Here is a 20,908-nt window from a genome sequence, read left to right as displayed (position 1 = left end):
TTACTTGTTTCTTAAGATTATTTATAACAACAAAATTATTGATGTTAAATATTTCTGTAAGAAATTAGACAACACCGCCTCCCTACCCATTTTTAAACATATGTTTGGTGATGTTTAAAGAATTTCAATGATGTTTGGGGTTTCCTGCGCTTTAATTTTTAAAAGGAATTAAATATATTTGCTGAATGATCTTCTTATCTGTTTAGTGGTTAATGCGTTGTTTATTATCACCAGTTAATCTAAAGGTAAGTTTTAAATTAAATCAAACCATGGAAACATGATAAAATGTGTTGTTATTGTTAGGACAATAGGCAATTAACTATTTCTTTAGTTTAATAATACATTTTGATAATTGTTTATGGTCAGTGAAAGTAGAGTAATAATTAAAAGCAAATATTATTAACTTAATATATCCATAAGCAGATGAGTATAAGTTTCGAAAAGTATAATTAAAAATAAATATTTGAACTTTGGTTAATGGTGTTTATGATAATATGTAAATAGTAGTATTATCATTCAGCACAATATTTTAATTACTTAATCTCTTAGAAATACCATATTTTTTATTTGATGTATTTCCTCAATTTTGTATCTATAATTTAGATAAATACACATATTTAAACCAAGCAATATTGTTAATACAATTTTAATTGCCTATGGAATTCATAAATAAAAGTTATTCAAATATAATTTTGCCCTTGCTTTTATGTATATCTACGCTTTTATCTGCTCAACGGTTTAAATTCGGAAATGTATCCATCCCTATTTAATATTATCCCTTTCATAGTTAAATGTCAAAGGTCACGGTGTTGAATATAAACAAAGAGGACCGGGAATTCAGATACGTTTTCAATCCAAAAATAACCTTGTGACATTATAAGTTGTTCTGTCTATTGCATAGAGTTAAAAATTAAAAGTCTATTGCCTTTAATCTTTTTTTAATTAAAAAAATGCCCCGGAAGTAAATTGTTTTTTTTTAATGTTGAAATAGTGGGTAAGTACCAAGTAAGTACAGGAAATAATTTAGATTTGTGGGAATATTTTAGGTAATAACAGAGGTAATAATACTATTATAGTTTATTTTAAAATAAATTAGTTGTTAATTCACACAAATCCTTACCGATATTTATTTGGGTAATATATTAAAAATAAAATAATGATCTAAATAAAAATTACTAGAATGATTTTGTTCAATTGCCAATAAATTAGGAATATTTTTTAACGCTGATTTTTTTCTGACACCAGTCGGCATGGACCTAAGGTATGGACTATGGAAGTGGCGGAAGTGGCATTTTACAAAATATCATTTTTATTTTTTAAATTTCTGTTTTTCAATGTCAAAATACTCAATCTTCCAAAAAATGTTGTTATTTATTAAAAAAGTTTAATTTTACAAAAGTATAGAAATTTGCAGCCATCTAGGTTAATATTTTTTTCACGTTTTTTATGGTTGAATTTTTTTTTTCAAAAGTCCTTTCTATGGTAATATTATATAATTTTGATTAACGTCATATTTTGGTCATATTTTTTGATGTTGTTAAAGTATCAAATTTTCCGATAACTATTATCACTTTTTCCGTAGCATTGAACTAAATAAATTTTGTGCTTCTTTAACATTTTAAAATAGCAAAAAATACGACGTTAATTAAAATTATATCAATATAAAATCTATGAAAGAATGAAACCGAAATTCTATTACCATAGAAAAGCGTTTTGATTTTTAGGACTTCAAAATTCAACTATACTTTCATGTTTTTTTTTAATTTTCTCTTAAACGGTATGGAAATTAATAATAAAGGGGATTAACCATTTTAGAACAAACAAAATTTTTTAGGAAGAATGCATTTTTCACAAGAAGTTAATAATAAAAAAAATTTTCCACTTGCAACGACAATCTGGGGACATACTGAGGACATCTACATATATAAAATGCTAATGTTTATCCGTGTCGTCTCTACTGAAGTAACGACTTGCTCTAGAAAGTTGCTTTTTTTTACTAAAAGATAGCTAATTGGCTCTTCTGAAAACTGTCGTCGCCGGATTTTTTGTTTTTCATTTAATTAAAAAATAATAAAAATTATTTTGTTTTCCTGATGTCGCAGGTCGTGGCGAATGCGCCAAGCTTCAACTAGTCAAGAAATAAAATCCTACTATTAATTCAGCACAAATTTTATTATTTATTATCATCCTTAATTCAATTTAGTAAGTCTAAAAAGTGCTGAAAATTACATTTTCTTGTCTGTTTAGGACATAGTAAACATTCTTAAAATGGACCGCCGAGCCTGAATTAGAAGACCGAAAAATAAAAAAAAAATTCCTCTTGTAAAGACAAAACGGGGACATACTGTATAGCAACAGGGTTCTCACGATCTGTACTCGTGATAGAATTGCCTACGTGATACTTACATTTCAAATAAACTTAAAATTGGTAATAAACTACTATTTTTTTTTACCATTGATTTCTTTAAATGTCAAATTTAACCAATAACCGAGAGCAACAGCAACAGGTTATTATTTTTATGATATTGTTAATCCAATTGAGAGCAAAAATAATTCCAAAGTAAAATTTCACCTAAATCAATAAATAAACTAATCGCTAATTTAAAATAATCCGAAGAACCACCCTCTAAAGTATTCCAATCTATGGAACTAACCTTTCGTTAAAAAAGAGTTTATAGACTTGTCCTCGCCTAAATATATACCAATTAAAATATCATGCCACGCTGTGCACGTTATACACTCCACTTGAGGTATTAGGTTTTTTCCTCTTCCCTTTTGCCCTTCATTTCCTCTCCCCTTTCTTGTCCCATACATTGCCGGTATAATGATACCTGTTACGTTTTTGGGGGGAAGCGCTCTAGCTCGCTCAGGTGTTGGGGGGACTCCGGTGGAGTGGGGTAAGGAAAAGCCCGAAACCGCCGGGCGTATGGGCGATCAATAAGCGCCCCGCGTGGTTCTCGATTCGCAGGGCCGTATTGAGACAGGATTTATTTTATTAAAAGGATCACAAAAAAACCAAGCATTGATTTTTATATAATTTTTTGTGGTTTGATTGACAAAACGTTTTTATACAAGACACTAGTAACATCTTAGTCAAATTTGGATATCAGTAAAAAGCTACTAATAAGCTGGTCTTCCGTGGATTAGGTCCAACCCAATATTTTACAAATAGATAATGTTCACATTTTTTGTTTTATAATGTTTTGATAGAGGCATAATACCCAATTCTATTATAATAATGAACTAGTCACAAAGGTGTTTAGTTGAAAAAAGTCTGAAAATAATTAGTAATAAAATCATATGAGGATTATTTGAAACCCATTTAAAATCGACCTCAAAATCGAGAATTTCAAGCTAAACCAGATATCTACAAAATCAAATTGCATATACAGGGTGTTTCAAAAAACATGTGCCATCTCTCGCAGGGAGATTTCTCATGTAAAAATAAGATTTATTTTTCATATCAACATAGGTCCGATTCTGCTTTGTTTCGTATCTACAGGGTGTTAAAGTCTTAATATTTTTTCGATTTATTATAATTTTCTTCCATCTACTTTTAGCGTTTCGAATGAAATTTTGACAGTAAAGGTTACTATAAGTGCTACATATTTTAAAGCTAAAAAAGTGTCGACATATTCACCAGAGACGTGCATATGGGTTATTTCTGGAATATTTTTCTAAAAAAAACATGTACGCCACTAACTTTTTTTCTCTTGTTAGCGAAATAGTGTAAGCAGTTTAATGCTAAGAGACAACTTTTAATCAGCAATAATTTTGGCGATTTCAGCCTCCTTGATGAGATAAACTCAATTTTATTAATTTGCCTTGATCCAAGTCTAAAAACAAAACCTTTAAAAAAAGTTAATATCATTCACTTGCGAAAGTTTTAAATAAGTACTCATTGATTCCTCATCAAAAAATATGGAAAAAAGTTCCTATAAACATGGGTATGGAAATGCATAGTTTTAGAGTTACAGGATGTTAAAACTTTTTAAAATTAGTTTTTTTGTAATTATCTTAAATACCATTACTTTTTTATTTGAAACTGCTGTATGTTGGACTAATAGTAATAATATTTAATAATAAATTAGGTGAAATATATAATTTATTAATTTTATTTTTATTTTAATGTTATTCATTTTGATTAATAAAATTGCGTTTATCTCATCAAGGTGGCCGAATTGGACAAAATATCAAGAGATAACATTTAATTGGCATTAAACGGCCTACAGAATTTTGATATCAAAAGAAAAAAGTCAGTGGCGCACATGCTTTTTTTGAAAAAGATTCCATTTATAACCCATATGCACGTCCCTGATGAATTTATCGACACTTTTTTTAGCATTAAAATATGTAGCACTTATAGTAAGTTTTACCCTCAAAATTTCATTTAAATCACTAAAGGTACTTGGAAGAAAATTATAATAAATCGAAAGATTATTAAAACTTTAACACCCTGTAGATACGAAACAAAGCAGAATCGGACCTATGTTGATATGAAAAATAAATCTTATTTCTACATGAGGAATCTCCCCACGAGAGATGGCACATGTTTTTTGAAATCCTGTATATTTCTTATGAACAAAAATGGAAGAGAGAATAATTTTTTTTTAATAGTACCTATTCATAGATGGTATTTTTGATATTTTGTACATACTCGTACGTATTGATCTATTTTCGTCTTTATGCCACAACCACCCCAAATTGTGGAAACCCTGCGGCTTGGGACTAGGGTTGCCACCTCTCCTTTTTTTTTGGAACAAATTGTCCTTTTGACTTTGTTTGCCCTAAAATGCCCTTTTTATTTACGTATTTTTCCTGAGAACATTATCTACAGCAACCAGTAATATTTCTTTCGTCCAAATTTAATTAAACATACTATAAAACTTATTAATAAATGTTTTTTGGTTGGTTACCAACAAAAGTACGAAAAACACAATAGGCCTTACAGGTCCGACAAAGGACGGCTCCTTGTTATGGAAACAAAACAAAAGTACGAAAGTATATTATTAAACTGACATAAAGTGTATAACTTTTAAATATTTTTGTACTATCTGCAACGAACGTTTGAAATTATTTAAAAAAAATTATGTGATGTTTGAAACAAAATAGCATGTTCTATTCGGGGTAAAAATGATTTGTGCTTCGCCTGTAATGTCGTCAAACCCCTATACAGCCTCCAATGACTTAAGAATATAAGGACATGTAACGCCCCTATACGGGCTGCAGCAGAATTTGTGACCTTAGACGCCTTTTCTTTTGGTGGCAAACAATGAGTCATCAGCTGGTCACCAACAATTTTAGCAATTTTTAATAGTTTGTGTGTAGTGAACTTTGTATAAACTTTATTACAATGCTGATTAGTTGTTCAGCTTTCAAATGTAAAAGCAGCAGTGACAAGAAAGAGCCAGGAGTTACGTTTCATAGGTAAATAAACAATCCGCTCCACCTTTTTAGCGTTTTCTTAAGTTTTCTTATTGAATTCGATAATTATTTTTCTAATATTATATGTACTTGATGTGTGCTATACGTCTATACTAGTTTTGTACCTTTTGTTAACATTTTAATACGTTTTTTTCGTAATTAATTAGTATGATGCCACCACCTACACCATAGGCGTAGTCAAAACATTTATCAAAAATATAAATATCCCTTCAACTAGATAAGTTAAGAAAAAAATATGGTCACGACTCTGTTTGGTGCAATGGTAACAATTTGCTCTCGGGTGTTATTTGTCCTTGAATTCTTTAGTCATTGACAGCCTCACTACAAAAAGTATCAATATTACTCATAATAAAACAATATACTATTGTTTAGAATCGGCAACATTATTTAGAACTCCCCGTTTAATTTCAAATGATAGTTTAGGCTTTATTTTTATAATTCTTAACCATTTTAATCTTAAAATGAGTTTTTCAAAATTTAAGAAGTAGCGATTGATAATCGGTAGTTCGCAATCAACACTTTAACCCCCCCCCCATGTCATTTTTCATAGTCCAATGTCCTTTTTTTACTTTGCGAAAAGGTGGCAACCCTACTTGAGGCGAGTCAGGTTGCTGGAGGGTTTCTTTTGAGAAATGGACGGGGAAGAAAAGACTCAAACAATTTAGAACCGGAGTGGAACGAACACAGTAATATTGTTGATTGAGCTTTACCACAAAGAGGTCAATTTATGGAATCCTAGAAATAAATATTACAAAAATAGAAATAACCGACATGAATCATTGATATCAATATCAGACGCTTTGTAAATTTAAGTCAGAAATTGAATGTAAAGCAAGAGACCATTATTCTCGTACATAGCAAAGAACACTGACGACAGAAAGTTGCTCAACGCTGTCATTGTGGTCTTGTCTATGGTTTGTGTGATCTTGTGTGGTCTTGTCTATGGTGAATTGTCTATGGTGAACACGGGGAATTCTACACGCCGAGAGGAGTCGCGCGAGTGCCGCCGGCTTTATACAGTTTGGTGTGGTCCCGGCATTAACTTCCCAAAATCAGGTGTAGTAAAGAATTTGGTGGGGTTTATTTGGTTAGTTTTTAGTGTTTATTTCCAAACCCCGGTGTTGCAGAATTGTCTAGCGTACAACTGGAAAAAAGAACCTGCAATGACTATACTACTGAGGATTCATATTTGACTGCAACAGGGAAATATGACAAGGATATTAAAAAAAAGAATAACACAAGCTAGAAAAACCATTTGTTGCATATTAGCTGTGTCTGAATGTGGTATTTTAGAGTTTTGAAGTAATGTTGTTTTTGGAGTAATAAAATACGTGAAAAACGGAGGATAGGATCTTTAACAACCAGTATCGAATGCAAATATCTCGTATGATACGGACTGAAGAATGAATAAGACTTCCAAAAAAAATTATTTAATGGGTACCTCAAAACCGGAGAAAGCGTGAGGAGCCAAAAAGACTTGGAAGGAGGGTATTACAAAAGCAATGAGTAGTGATGTAAAATTACCGGTGATTGATAATTCAGTAATATTACCGGTAATATCACGTAATATTATGGTAACATTGATAATTTATAAAAAACAGGTTTTTAAATAATATTTTTTTTCATTTCAAAACTGTAAAAACATTACAAAAAAAAGACAAGAACGTTTTTTAAACTAGTCAGAATCAGAGTGGCCTATGTTATAGTACGTAATAGAGAAATATTGGTAAATCATCCTCAATCTCGTTTTTCTTTTGTTAATGGAGACAAGTCTATTATTTCGCAATCGATATCTTCCTCTTCTTCCATATCTTTCTCAGCAGCTTCTGTCATTCTTGGATGTTCTTCTCCGTTTAGTAAATTATAATTATGGGCAATATAAGTAAGTTTTCGGGCCCTTTCCACGGTAAATCTGTTTCTTCTTGGCTGATGAACAAATCCATAAATTAAATTCTTCGAGGTGGCTATCGGCATGATCCACTGCGACCTTTCGAGATCTATTGTAGTTCTTAGGTTATATTCTCCAATCCTATCCTTTTCAGAAAGTCTAGCAACTCGTAGTCTGGCCACTTGGAGACCTTATGTAACTCTCTAGCAATGGCCTATCATTGCCTATTACCGAGAACCGCACATCTGTCAGGCTGTCGCACCAACAAAAAATGTGTTCTGTCGTTTTTCTTCAGATTCAGAGAACCTGCATATGGCTTCGTCCGTCAATCCCATTAGCTTTAGATGCCTATTTAGCTTACGCTTACAATGTCCTGTTAGTAGACCCACTACAGCTTTTTGCCTGTCTTTGCCCTGATGAGTTTCTTCACCATTCTAGAAATTTGTTATTAATAATAAGAAATAAGTCTAAGAGCTATCAACGTCTTCGAGCAAGTATTTTAAGAAAGCTTGCTCTTTGATATATATTTTACTATGCTCTCTGGAACAACATGCGGTCCATCTGGCTGCCGATACCCGTTGCGTTTACTACTGCGCATCGGAAGAAGATCCTATATTTTTTTTTATTTAGTCCCTTAAATTCTAGTATTGAATATAAATCGAACAAGTCTCCATAGCGCAGCACGTAGAATTTCCGACTACAAACCGAGGATTCAGAGTTCGAGACCGGGTCAGAGTAAAAACTTTTTTATTTTATTTTCGTTTATATTCTGATAGTAAAGTATTAAATATTTGTTTTTTTTTAATTACCAGAATTATTTAATACTTTACTATTATATCAGAATATAAACGAAAATAAAATAAAAAAGTTTTTACCCCGACCTCGGTCTCGAATTCTTGACTCCTCGCTTCATAGGCGGAACCTCTACGCGTTGCTCCGAGACTCGCTCGGTTTATATTCAGTACTAGAATTTAAAGAACTAATAAAAAATATAGGATCTTCTTTCAATGCGCAGTAGGGAAGGCTACATTTACCGGCAGCCAGACGGGCCGCATGCTGTTCCAGAAAGCATAGTAAAGTATATACTAAAGAGTCAGCTTTCTTAAAATACTTGTTTTTCCGACGTTGCTAGCTCTTGTACTATAAAGGTTCTTTCGATTGCGGCTGTTGACGATGGTAAATTTAAAGTGTCTACAGCCGACATACTTATTTTAGAGCTGGGCAAATGAAAAAGAGTAAAGCGGAAAAAAAGCAATATTTCCAATGTTACCGATCTTGCGGTAATATTAAGTAATATTATCAACATTACCGGTAATATTACCCTTTACATCACTAACAATAAGTGCCAAGTTCGGCATCGGACAACGTCGCGTCGCAAGTCGCAAGACGCTCTAAAACCGATATATTATTATTTTTTTATGTAAGAAATAATATTGATCTAAATTATAATTTTAATTTATAATTATGAGAATATTTGGTTTCAATATGGCACAGAAATCTCAAAAAATTTGAATTTCATATTAACTTTCCACAGATGTCTACCTAATTACTTAATAAGAAAAATTTAAATTTCTGTAGCTTTCAAAGCTGATGGAACACATAAGTGAAGTCTATTTGTATAAAATCTACTAGAATTTTATTTCGCATTACAAATATACAGTACGTCTGTCCGTTCTGTAGCTCCGGGGTATCCGTGAGAGGGGAAATGATATTTTCTCGATGTTTTTCGTAAAAAATTAGACGACGCGTCCCATCAATAAAAATTCGACAAATTTGCAAGTAGCCAATAAAGTGAATGGGCGGAGCGATTTGCGGTGACGCACTCGTCAAATCGACGTTGTGTCGACGTATAAAATATATTGCTGTTTATTTAAATGAATAAAAGAATATCGTTTCCCCTCTCACGGATACCCCGTAGCTACAGAACGGACAGACGTACTGTACCCAGTTTCAGACTTGCCATTTTTGACACTTTCAGGACAAAGATGAACTCTGAAACATGAAAACTACATATAGAAATTTGTATATTTTCTAAACAAAAACGAGTATTTTTAAAACTATTATTTATACCTCTTAAAGCCTATCATACAATGTAAAAATCCATGGGCGCCGGAAGAATGAAATTTAGGGGGGGCAAGGTAATAATGAATAAAAAATTTAAACACATTTTTTTATTATTTTAAAGGTAACACCTAAAAATTTCATAATAATGATTATTTTTTACAGATGGATGTAAGAGGATAGGTTTTATTTTTACTGTTTCGGGGATCCAGGGGGGGGGTACAAATGTAAATGCCATTGTGTAATGCGCCCATATAAAAATCTGTTGGCTACATCCAGATAACGTTAACCAAGGCTGTTTTTAAGTTTGTTTGAAGAAAAAAACTGACGTCACGTCATCCGGATATTGTTTTATTTTGCGGTTTAACCAGGCAAAAGCTTTTTAGATCTTTAGCAGATGGCGAATGGACAGGCAATAAACAGAGAGTAGTGCGTGATTTCGAAAATTAAAACTAAACATTCGCTCGGTTGTGACGAAAAAGGCTTTTAACATAAGTAGTCTACGGATTATTAATTTTGAAAATATTCCTACTTTAGAAAAGTAAGTAAACCTAGAGAATTTTTAAAATACAGTACTTAAAACAATTATCGCATATTTGAATAAAAGTAATTATTACATATTGCTAAATGAAGTATGCATTTTTCTGCCTTTCTCGTGTGAGTTTTTTAGGAGAATTAGGGTACGCACTGACATGTAATTTTTAGTCGGCCGACTATTTAGTTGCAAAAGTGAAAAGAATACATTTTTAAGGTGCCGATCGGCCCAATATTTGATTGCATTGCGTTGATTTAGGCTATACGCTGACAGGCAATTTTTAATCGGCCGATTATTTAGTTGCATATTTGTAACCAATATATCCTTACGGAGCCGGGCTCACATGCAATCAAATAGTTGGCCGATCGGCTCCATAGATATGTATGCTTTCACTTTTGCAACTAAATAGTCGGCCGACTCAAAATTACAGGTTAACGCGTAGGCTTATTGTTTCGAATTTCCTTTCACAGTATCCAAACTATTTAAAACTGTAGGTCAGGGAATTCAAAGTGTCTTGTTTTTCAAATTATTTTTTTTTAGAAAATTCGCGATAATTGTTTTCAGTAGTTTATTTCTTGATACAACCGTCACATTTTTTTAAGTGGTATGGTAATATTTTAATTATCCAAAGTGAAGAAAAGCAGTATTTTAGAATTTTTTAGGTTTTGGAGGTCTTCATTTATTTTATATCCAACTAACAGTTCTTGGTTACTTCCTGTTTCACCGGAAATGACCACAATTTTTGATTTTTAAATGACACCCTCGGTATTTTTTTATTTTATTTGATAGAAAATGACAATCTCAATTGGATGATACATCATATGTCATCTTTTGATATTTTCTCATATAGAAATTGTAACGTGCGGTTCATAACGACAATTTGACTCAAAAGACCAAGTGTGTGTTACCAAATTAATCATAAAAAAATGCTTTTTCGATATATGTTAATGAGCCACCCTTGTCCGATTTGAGAAAATTGACATATGATTAAAAATACGATTTGGGCATCTTTTAACCGTCCAGGACATGACACGAAAAACATTAGACGATCAAATATATTTTTCCAAGGCTTCTTCTCTAAATTGAAATTTAAAATAAGACTTTTTTAAGCTAAAATGTCAAAAGTTGATGATATGTCATTCTATTCAGAGTGTCATTTTCAAATAAAGTAAAAATATACCGATTGTGTCATTTAAAAATCAAAAATTTCAAAAAAAAATACTTTCGGTGTAACAGGATGTGACCAAAAACAATTGAATACGTCAATCAATACTAATTTATGTCATCCCAACTAGCATTTATAGTGGCAGATACGTAACTGCCACTATCAAAGCCACTACAAAGTGGGCGGTTACCATCGGCGGCTACGTCGTATATTCGTAGCGGCTAAGTAACTGCGACCAAAATGGGGAAAGATTTTGAGTAGCCGGGTAGTGTCTTGGGTAGTTTTTGCCACTAAAAGAGTTACTATGATGTGTTACTATAAAGTAGCCTACTGGTGAATGCGACTTATCCGTTACGAAACTGCCTAGTCGCGGGTTCGTGGCAGCCAAGTGTTAGCCACCGACATGTGGAACTTTCGTTAAACTGTTGAACTTTATTCGCAGCGACCTCTTCATGCAATTTCACATTTCATAAAAATAAATGTCATGATGGAAAATAATTATGGAAGCCATTATTATTTTTTCGTTATTTAATTTGTTATTTACCGTGCGATTTTAACGCCTTTTTTAGGTAAATTCTAGAACGCAATCAACTTTACTGAATAAAATAGTGGGTTTATATAACAAAATTTTCGAGCGCCTCTCAAAATATTTCAAATTATTATATTATTTGCAATAAAAACTCATGTTTGTAATTAAAAAATAATAATAATTTGCTTGAAACCGGGGTCAAATTTTAAAATATTAGTCCACCGTCAGAAATAACAAAATAACTAAAGAAAAAAGCTTTAATCTAGGTATATTTAGCTTAAAAACGCATAATGTTTGAGCCATTTGGCTGTTCGTCTAAAAATTCATGAAAAAAATATGGCCGTTTAATCCGAAAAATACTGTATAGTCCCATATGCTTCCACAAAGTACCGGGAACAATAACATATTAGGCCAACCCTACCCGTTTGAACCTTTAAAATCTTCGGATTGATAAAGTGACAATTGTAGCTATCCAAAGGCGACTTTATAGAAACAATAACTTTTTTGGAACTACATGGTCAACGATTCTTTGGAACCATAAAGTGATTTTTCCAAGAATGTTCCCTGCGCCACCAAATTACCACTTAATTGGAGCGTTGCTACACTGATCGTGGTGGTGGCGACTATACATTCCATTGGTGCCACTATAACGTTCCGCCTTGTCCTTTGAAGTTATTTTTTATTTATTGTGCATTTTCTATTATAAGTGTTTCTATATTATTCAGAGCTACAAGAGGTATAGAGTATTTTAACGCCCACTCTTTTAGCTCTTGTTTCATATTGTTATTGGTTCTCAAATTAGTTCTCCTCTGAGATTCAGTTTCAGATGAACTAACACTACACTCATCTACAGAAACAGCTTCAAAAATGTCTCAGTCACTAACTGATTTATGATGTTCATCAGTAGGACTATAGAAAGATGTAGTTTTTGTTTCTGATGTTGATGCATCGGCTCGCAGTGATTCATTTTGTTTAATTCTTCGATAGAAAGTACTAGATATTCTAAATTTCTTTTTATTCACCTTAGGGATTTTACAAAATTTTAATACAGCTTAAAAGCAAGTAAAAGAAAACATTAAAACAGAGCAGCACACTATGCAATCTGACGCAATTATATTTATTAGGGTATATTAAGTTACGGTCACTATAAAGTAGCCGTTTTTGACCCCCGTGACTTTTTAGTGGCAATGGATGTGCGACGGCTACTTTATAGTGACCTAGGAAGGTAGCAGTAACCATTTTGCTACTTTCAATGCTACTATAAATTAGAAGTAACTAGGTGTTGTGGCCGCGACTACCCCGTAACTTAAATTGTTACTATAAAGTAACAAAAACTTAATGGAGGCATTATGGTAGCACTTGTTGGTAACCCCTACTTTGAAAAGTTACTATAAAGTTTTTGGTCTTTTATGGTGTCATATTCGAAGATTCGGGTAGTTCCAACCACTTCTTTAAATTACATGTTTGCGATTGCAATCGGGGTGTTTATTTTCCACTTTTATGGTAGGTAGGGACTAACCGGTCACTCTCGAAATATACTTCAAAGTGACTATTCCTTATAGAGTAACATTTTAAGTGGCAGATTGGGTCTAGGAACTATACTTTAGGGGCAGTGACATTTTAAAAAGGACTGGGAACTATATTTGCTAGTTGGGATATTTACCTAACATACCACATCTCGTTTTTTTATATGAATAAATAAAAAGGTTATCGAGGTGAGCCACTTTTGAGACGCACCCGGTATAGTAAGTTACTGATTTGCGGTGGACATCAGATATTACAAAAATAAGCTATGAGTGCGTGACGTGAGCTGTCAATTGCGGAACATGGGGTAGTTCTAAATCCAATTTATTTGAAAATTAATTTTTCTTGTGTAATTTTTTTGTGTGTTTTTTTCTGATATTTTAATAGTTATTCTGCTCAGTGTGGTGGCATGAGCTGTCAGCTGCGGAAGATTAGTATTTCTACACAATGGTTAAAACTAGAAAATGCTGGACAATTGACTAGAAACAAAATGCTATTCATAATAGTGTGTCTCTATATTTACTTATTTTCCTGAGATTTGTATTGAATAATGGACGGATCTATTTATGGAAAACCTGTACGAAATAATAATAAAGTTAATATTAAAACGAGTGTTTTATGAATACCTACTATTTTTAGTTTTTGTGTGTATTTTATTTTTTAATAAATAATCTTATCAACATAAGTATTGTATTTTATCTCAAAGAATGTATGTTATTAGTTTGATATTATATCTGATTTATTAGGAATGTTTCTATTTAATACAGTTAAGAAGGGTATCGAACAGTGTGGATTATCGTATAGAAATGAAGCCATATTTAATTTGGGCAGCTTGCCAATATCTTCTTAAGGTATTAGAATCCATAATAATGTTTACAAATAATTCTAATTTTTTGTATGTTTACTAGAAATACTAATACCTACATACGGACTATGTTTATATTAAAATCATAATATATTACAACATAGGTATGTATGTTTATTAAATTATAATATAAATTAAATAACAGTAAAGGTAGATTTAAAAATAAACCTTGATGTCCAGTTGGCTGGGAAATGACGATCGATGAGATTTTCCATATAAATTTTCGTATAAAATGACAGCGATCTCCATTTCATAGCCATCGCTGACACCGTTTTTTTTTTCGATTATATTCTATATGAACAAACCGAGTATGAAATAAAAATTAGGTAAATAAAAGTTATTTCTAGCTTTTCTAACCTGTGGTTAGGCATTAATGGCAGAGATTTATTTTGAAATCGTGAAATGATAGAAATCCGGTACCCTAATAGCTGTGCTAATACTTTTCTTTCACGAACTCTAGTCCAGAACTAATTTGTTCTGATGTTAGGTTATATTTTTATTCCAGAGTATCTATAATCAATATCAAAAATATGCTGGTGTCAAGGCTGTTTTATATCTTTTTTGAAACAGCTGTATGCTGATGAAGCTTGCTCTGCCTTCTCCAATTTATCTTTTAGTTCTTTCCAAATTTCTACCGAATAAATCTACCGACATTTTCTTCTTGAAGTACTTTGCACTTTGAACATTAGATGGCTCTAATTTTATTATCGACTTAAGACAGTCATGACTATTTCCAAACAAAATCCCTTTGATCTAGCGGGCGACTTTTTTTGCGGAGATAGAGACATTGACAAAGTTTACAGAATAAAATATATCGGTGACCGATGTCGATGTGGTTTGGTTTGGTTTGGTATATTACATTTATTGTTTGTTGTTCTGTATTCATTGGTTTCCTGTGAATGCGATAAATTTTACATTGGTGAAACATCTAGACCCTTAAATGTTAGAATTAAAGAACATAAAGATTATTTAAGAAAGGGAGATTTTCACAAATCTAAGATTTGTCAGCATTCATGGGATACAGGGCACAGAATAAATTTTAATAACGCCAAAATTATAATGAAAGAAGCGATAACCTCTAAAAGAAAAATAAAAGGCTTTTTTTAATTCAATCTAATAAAAATAAATGTATTGCTCATGCATCTGTAGATGTTAGTAATGTATGGCAATCGCTTCTTTGATTTTAAAGAACATAACATACGTAAAATTTAAAAATAATCATACAGAAAGTTTGGGGCTTTTTGGTTTTACCTTATTAAGTAATTGTTATAAGGTAGTAATTGTTAATTTTGAAATTTAACTTGATATAAGCTTACTCTTATTACCGATTCTGAACCGTCCTAGAACTGTGATGCGTATGCGTAGAAGGAAATATGAAGACATTATTTCATTTGCGCATGCGCTGCAGAATTCTAGGACGGTTCAGAATCGGTAATAACAAGAACCCGAACAAACAGTGGCGTAACTATCGATGTGCCGTGAGTGCGAAGCACACGGGCCCGGGCCCTCGGGGGGCCCAGTCCGCATTTCCATATCTATCACATGCTATCGCGAATCAAGCAGAATCCTTCTGTTTCTGATGAGGATATATGTGAAATGGGTCAGGTTCTATACCTTAAATACCTCAATGATATTGCCTATACGATTTCTTCTCAATTACTCTCCTTCGGGCAATGTTTCCGAAATAAATTATATGAAATCAATTGCATTATTGAATTTATTTTATTTAAAAACCTTTCATCGTCTTCTAGTTTCAGCGAGATTTTAACAGCGTGTCATATTTTTCTCACCATACCTGTTTCTGTGGCCTCGGCTGAAAAATCTTTTTCCAAATTAAAGCTTGTCAAACAGATGAAATACTATGGGCGAAAAACGGTTATCAGCTTTGGCAATTATTTCAATAGAAAATGAAGTTGCCCGTTCAATAGACATTAGTAATATTGTGTCAACTTTCGCCCATGCTAAAGCAAGGAAAAAAGAATTTGAACATGTTTATGTTCCTATTTACATTGTTTATTTTAATTTAGTTAGTTTTGTTGTTGTTTTTTGTTTTGTTTTTATTTATTTTTTTATTTATTTGATATTTTATATGTTTTGGGTAACATATTCTGTGTTGCAGTAATAAATAATACTATATAAAAATTAATTTGATAATGTTATTTCTAACCTAAAATATGAGTGCATATTATTCAGAATAGTATATAAGTAGACCATTGAAATATGTAGGTGTAATAGGGGGCCCGGTAAAATTTTTGCACACAGGCCCGTGAGTCTGTTGTTACGCCACTGCGAACGAAGCTAATATATGTATATATGTCATTTTAACAGAACGTCAATGGTTTATTGTAGACGTATCTGTTTTAAAAAGTGTTCTCGAATAGTTGAATTTAAATATTTTAAATAGTTTTTTTCTTTATTCTTTGTATTTGTTTTGCTTCCGACGACGGAAGGAGATAACTTTCCGAAACGTTAAGCATTTTTTCTTTGTTATACAAATTTGTATTACTGTAAACATAACTTCTGACAAGCGGCGTCCGTTGTTGTTTAAGTTTAGGTTTAGGGTTTACCTTGTTTAAGTTTAGGTTTTAGGTCCGTTTAGGTTTAACGCAGAAGTGTTACAAAAAATGACTATTTTATTTTGTAGATTTTGTAGATATCTTGCAGTACAATGGCGAAATACCCATTAAGGATTTTTTTGGAGAAATGAAACATATTTTCTCTTTACCGTTTTTCAAATAAGTCCAAAATAACCGAGTTATTTTACTCTGAAATTTTCCAAAAAAATAGTATATTGTTTTATTAGGAGTAAAAATGACACTTTTTGCGGCGAAGCTGTTCGTTTGACGACGTACAGGCGAGGCACAAAAAGTCATTTTTACTCCGAATAAAACATGCTATTCTTTTTCAATCGCCACAAATAATTTTTTAAACAATTTCAAACGTTCCAAATAATATAAAAAGATTTAAAAGTCACACCTTGTGAGTAACTACGGTTACGCTCGTTACGCTCGTTGAATTTGACACTTTATGCCAGTTTAATAATATATTTTCGTACTTTTATGCTTAGGCGTAAAAGTGCTTTACGTTTATGCCTAGATGCCTAGGCGTTAAAATGATTTTATATATTGTCATATATTGTCAATCACGTCGTAAAAATTAATACTTTTGTGACGTTTGAAAAAAATATTGCTTAAATTTTGAAAATCACAGTATCTTTTTGGGGTTTTCTTTCTTGTAAATTTAATATACTACCTATATTGCCATATGATCAAGAAATCATGTTTTTTAACTTACTTGCTTACTACCATTACTCGCTGACGAGTATTTGCCAAATAACTACTAATAATACCAAACCTAACAAGATGGTTGTTACACAAGCTTTTCTTGTGTGTTTTTCAAATTTTCAAAATTTTTCATTCGCGAAAAAAACCTCATAACCGTATTTCTGGTGTTGAAATATACTACTCCTAAAAATATTTTCACTTATTTAAGACTCACCCTGTATAATATATACCGCTGAAAAATCAAGTATTTTTTGTTGATTAGACAAATCTGTATTTACAAGTAAAACAAACACCGAGAAGTTGGTTTCCGTTTGGATTCTTGTGAAGTGAAACTTCTTTACGCGCGCTGGGAATAAAAATCCAAGGCCGTGACACACGAGCTAGTGGCTAGTGGTAACGATCGAAAAAGTGGGAATAACAGCCTATGGTAACGTGTAGAACAACAGAATACGAGTATAATATGGTGTTATTGATATTTCAATAAAAGTTTGTGAAAATGAACCAAACTATTACGTCTACAAAACTATTTGTCACCCGTAAAAACTATTTGATTAATTTTATATTTTACGCGTTTAAAACTATTTGTTACGCGTAAAAACCTATTTGTTACATCTAAAAAACTATTTGTTACAAACAAAAAACTATTTTTTACGTGTAAAAAATTATATGTTACGCATAAAAAACTAATTGTTACACGTAAAAAATATGTTTTTAATTTATTACTTTTTCAACATTTCAAACTACATTTTTTCAAACATGTCCTTCAAATCCTTCAATTTAATAGCTGTTAGTAAGAAGTTTCACTTCGAACATGCACACACTATTTTTTATTTTTTTATTTTTTAGATTTCTCTATTTCAGAAATACTCCGATTTTTTTCAGAAATAGATATCTCCTGAATCCGGTTCTGCATTGTGGAGCGAACTCAGCAGCACCGGCCATGCTAACCATAGGATAATATTCGCGGAGGAGGAGGAGTCGCGTTCGGACACCTACACAGTTCGGAAAATTCTTTCTCATTATCAGTTTCCAAAAAAACGCGTCACGTAGCCCTTGGCCCTAGTTCTTTATCGGAATACAAAAAGCTAAATTATTGTAACCTCGCGAATGTTAGTTATTATTCTCTGGTTTTTCCTGGATTAAATAAACAATAACTTAACTCCGGATCGATAATAAATAGTGAAAAAATTTATCAATTAGACAATAGTTAAATGTAATTAATTTACAAACATTTTGCATCTAGCGAAGCTCTGAGATAATGTCACTAATATTTGTCAGTGATATGGAGGAAAAATATTAGTAAATTAACATTATTGCCGGTAAAGGAAGTAAGTGCTTTTTTTTTCTAAGTGAAACACATATTTATAGATAGATACTCTTAATCTAAGATAGATACAGTATGTCCCATTTAAATGAATATGTATCTATATTTTCTCTATTTCAAGGAATAAATATTTATATTTTTGTGCAGTTATAAGATTGCTGAATTTATAAAATACGCAAAGAACTAAGATTTTTTTAAAATTTTCTCCTTTTCTTTTGATCTTTTAATTATTTTTTATATTTTATTTATTTTCTTTTTTTTATACTTTAGTATACTTTTTTTATAGGGGATTCTTTTCTAAGGCTACGCGCTCACAAGCAATTTTTAGCCGGCCAATTTTTAGCCGGCAATTTTTTGTTGCAAAAATGAAATAAATACATTCTTATGGAGCCGATCGGTAAACTATCTGATTGCATATGTGCGCGGCTAAATAACAATATATTATATTGGTTTCAAATCTGCAGCTAAATAGCCGGCCGACTAAAAAATCTAGCAGCATCGATACAGTATTTTTTTAGAAACATATTAGGACTCATTGAGTAGTATTTTAAATTGCGCTTTTTTATGTATAAGATGATTTTATACAGTGTCCCACACAAAACTGAGATAAAATACAGTTCGATGGATACGAGCATTTCCGAAAAATTATAACTGAATTTTTAAGAATAAGATAGAACATATTGTGTTAGTTAACAAACTTTGAATATTGCCTTGCGATATATGAAAGATTGAATATCTTAAAAATTTACACTATAATATTAAAGCCTTGTGAAAGCAAAACTTTATTTTCGTTATATATTAAAATTAAAGGGTCAACTTTCGTTTCGCTGAAATCAGTTATTAGAAAAAAAAATTGTCTTTAAAAAGCTACTGTGAACAACGGAAAACACAAATTTTCCTGCGAAAATGCGTAATTTCCAAATTTCGCACTTTAGAATAACTGAAATCTGCTATAAAAAATACATTTTGCCTTTTATTTTTAATATTTTTCTGAACATATAAACACAAAAATTTTCCTGCGGAAATAAGCTGTTTTCATTTTCTAGAGAAATTTATTAGACTTTAGAATAGCTGAAATCAGTTATATAAAAAATAAATATATTTTTGCCTTTTAGATGCATTCACGAATTGAGGAAAATAAAAACTTTCCTGCGGAAATAAACTGTATCCATTTTCTGAGGAAATTTAATAGACTTTAGAATAGCTGAGATCAGTTATATAAAAAATAAATATATTTTTGCCTTTTAGAAGCGTTTACAAACTCAGGAAAATAAAAAAAATTCCTGCGGAAATGCTTGATTTTCATTTTCCATTTTTGTAAGCATAAATACATAAAAAATTATCTTTTTGTCACTTTTGAACCAAAAAAAAAATCATTTAAAAGTGTCTAAAATGCTAACCAATCTAATAATAAATCTAATACTATTTTTACAAAATCACAATTATTAAAATATAAAAACCACAGCTTAACACCCTCCACAAAGAAAAGCTAAACAAAGCAACTCAAATCCTAACCAATCTAATAATATTTTTGCAAAGTCACAGTCAATTATTAAAATATAAAAACTACAGCTTAACACCCTCCTCAAAGAAAAGCAAACCAAAGCAACCCAAATGCTAACTAATCTAATATTTTTGCAAAATCACAGTTAATTATTAAAATATAAAAGAAGACTGCATGATCCAATGATTTTTTGTTTTGAATCAGCCCTATTTACGTAAAGCTTTAATAAAAAACAAGAATAAGTGCAACATTCCGAGGTACTTATAGTTTACAAGAACCTATATTATCTATTCTACAAGAACTGTTATTCCCCCAAAAGATGTTTTATCCCACCCAGCACCCCTATTCGCTCCCGGGTCCCGTAAGCTTCTAAACCGAAAAATGTATGAAAAACAAAGTGCACAAAATGACATTGACACATTTCCGCAGGAATTTTTTTGTATTTCTTTGCTCGTAAAGGCTCGTATAAAACAAATATAAGTTCATTTTTCATGTAACTGATTTCGGCTATTCTAAAGTCAAAGCATTTTTTTATGTAAAATAAAAAAAAATTCCGCAGACACTTTTTTGTATTTTTATGTTTAGAAAAATGTCTAAAACACACCCCGAAGACTAGTTTTAATGTAACAGATTTCGGCTATACTAAAGTCTGAAAAATGAAAATGACGCATTTCCGCAGGAAAATTTTTGTATATTTGTACTCCTAACGCCTTCTAGAACGCATATATAAAGTCATTTTTTATATAACAGATTTCAGCTAAACGAAAGTTGAGCCAAATTAAAA

At 31.6% G+C, this 20,908-nt stretch overlaps 1 protein-coding gene across 8 annotated transcripts in view; it reads left to right on the top strand.

Annotated features, from left to right (window-relative positions):
* The first annotated feature begins 106 nt into the window (after nucleotides 1-106).
* Nucleotides 107-20,908, top strand: part of LOC115878170 (protein retinal degeneration B) — a 62,596-nt gene continuing 41,794 nt past the window's right edge. For 4 of the 8 annotated variants that reach the window (XM_030894567.1, XM_030894569.1, XM_030894562.1 and 1 more), the window contains exon 1: nucleotides 107-245. The gene's annotated coding sequence lies outside the window, so the exon portion shown is untranslated. Of the gene's footprint in view, nucleotides 246-9,813; nucleotides 9,936-13,907; nucleotides 13,999-14,055; nucleotides 14,117-18,178; nucleotides 18,625-20,908 lie in introns of those variants that run through there. The other 4 variants (XM_030894564.1, XM_030894563.1, XM_030894565.1 and 1 more) reach the window with 4 other exon arrangements.

This window comes from Sitophilus oryzae, unplaced genomic scaffold, assembly GCF_002938485.1.
Source record: "Sitophilus oryzae breed Bouriz unplaced genomic scaffold, Soryzae_2.0 scaffold_1500_pilon_pilon, whole genome shotgun sequence".
NCBI classification, from domain to species: Eukaryota; Metazoa; Arthropoda; class Insecta; order Coleoptera; family Curculionidae; genus Sitophilus; species Sitophilus oryzae.
The sequence above is the reverse complement of the archived record's forward strand: the minus strand, read 5'-3'. Positions and strand labels throughout refer to the sequence as shown.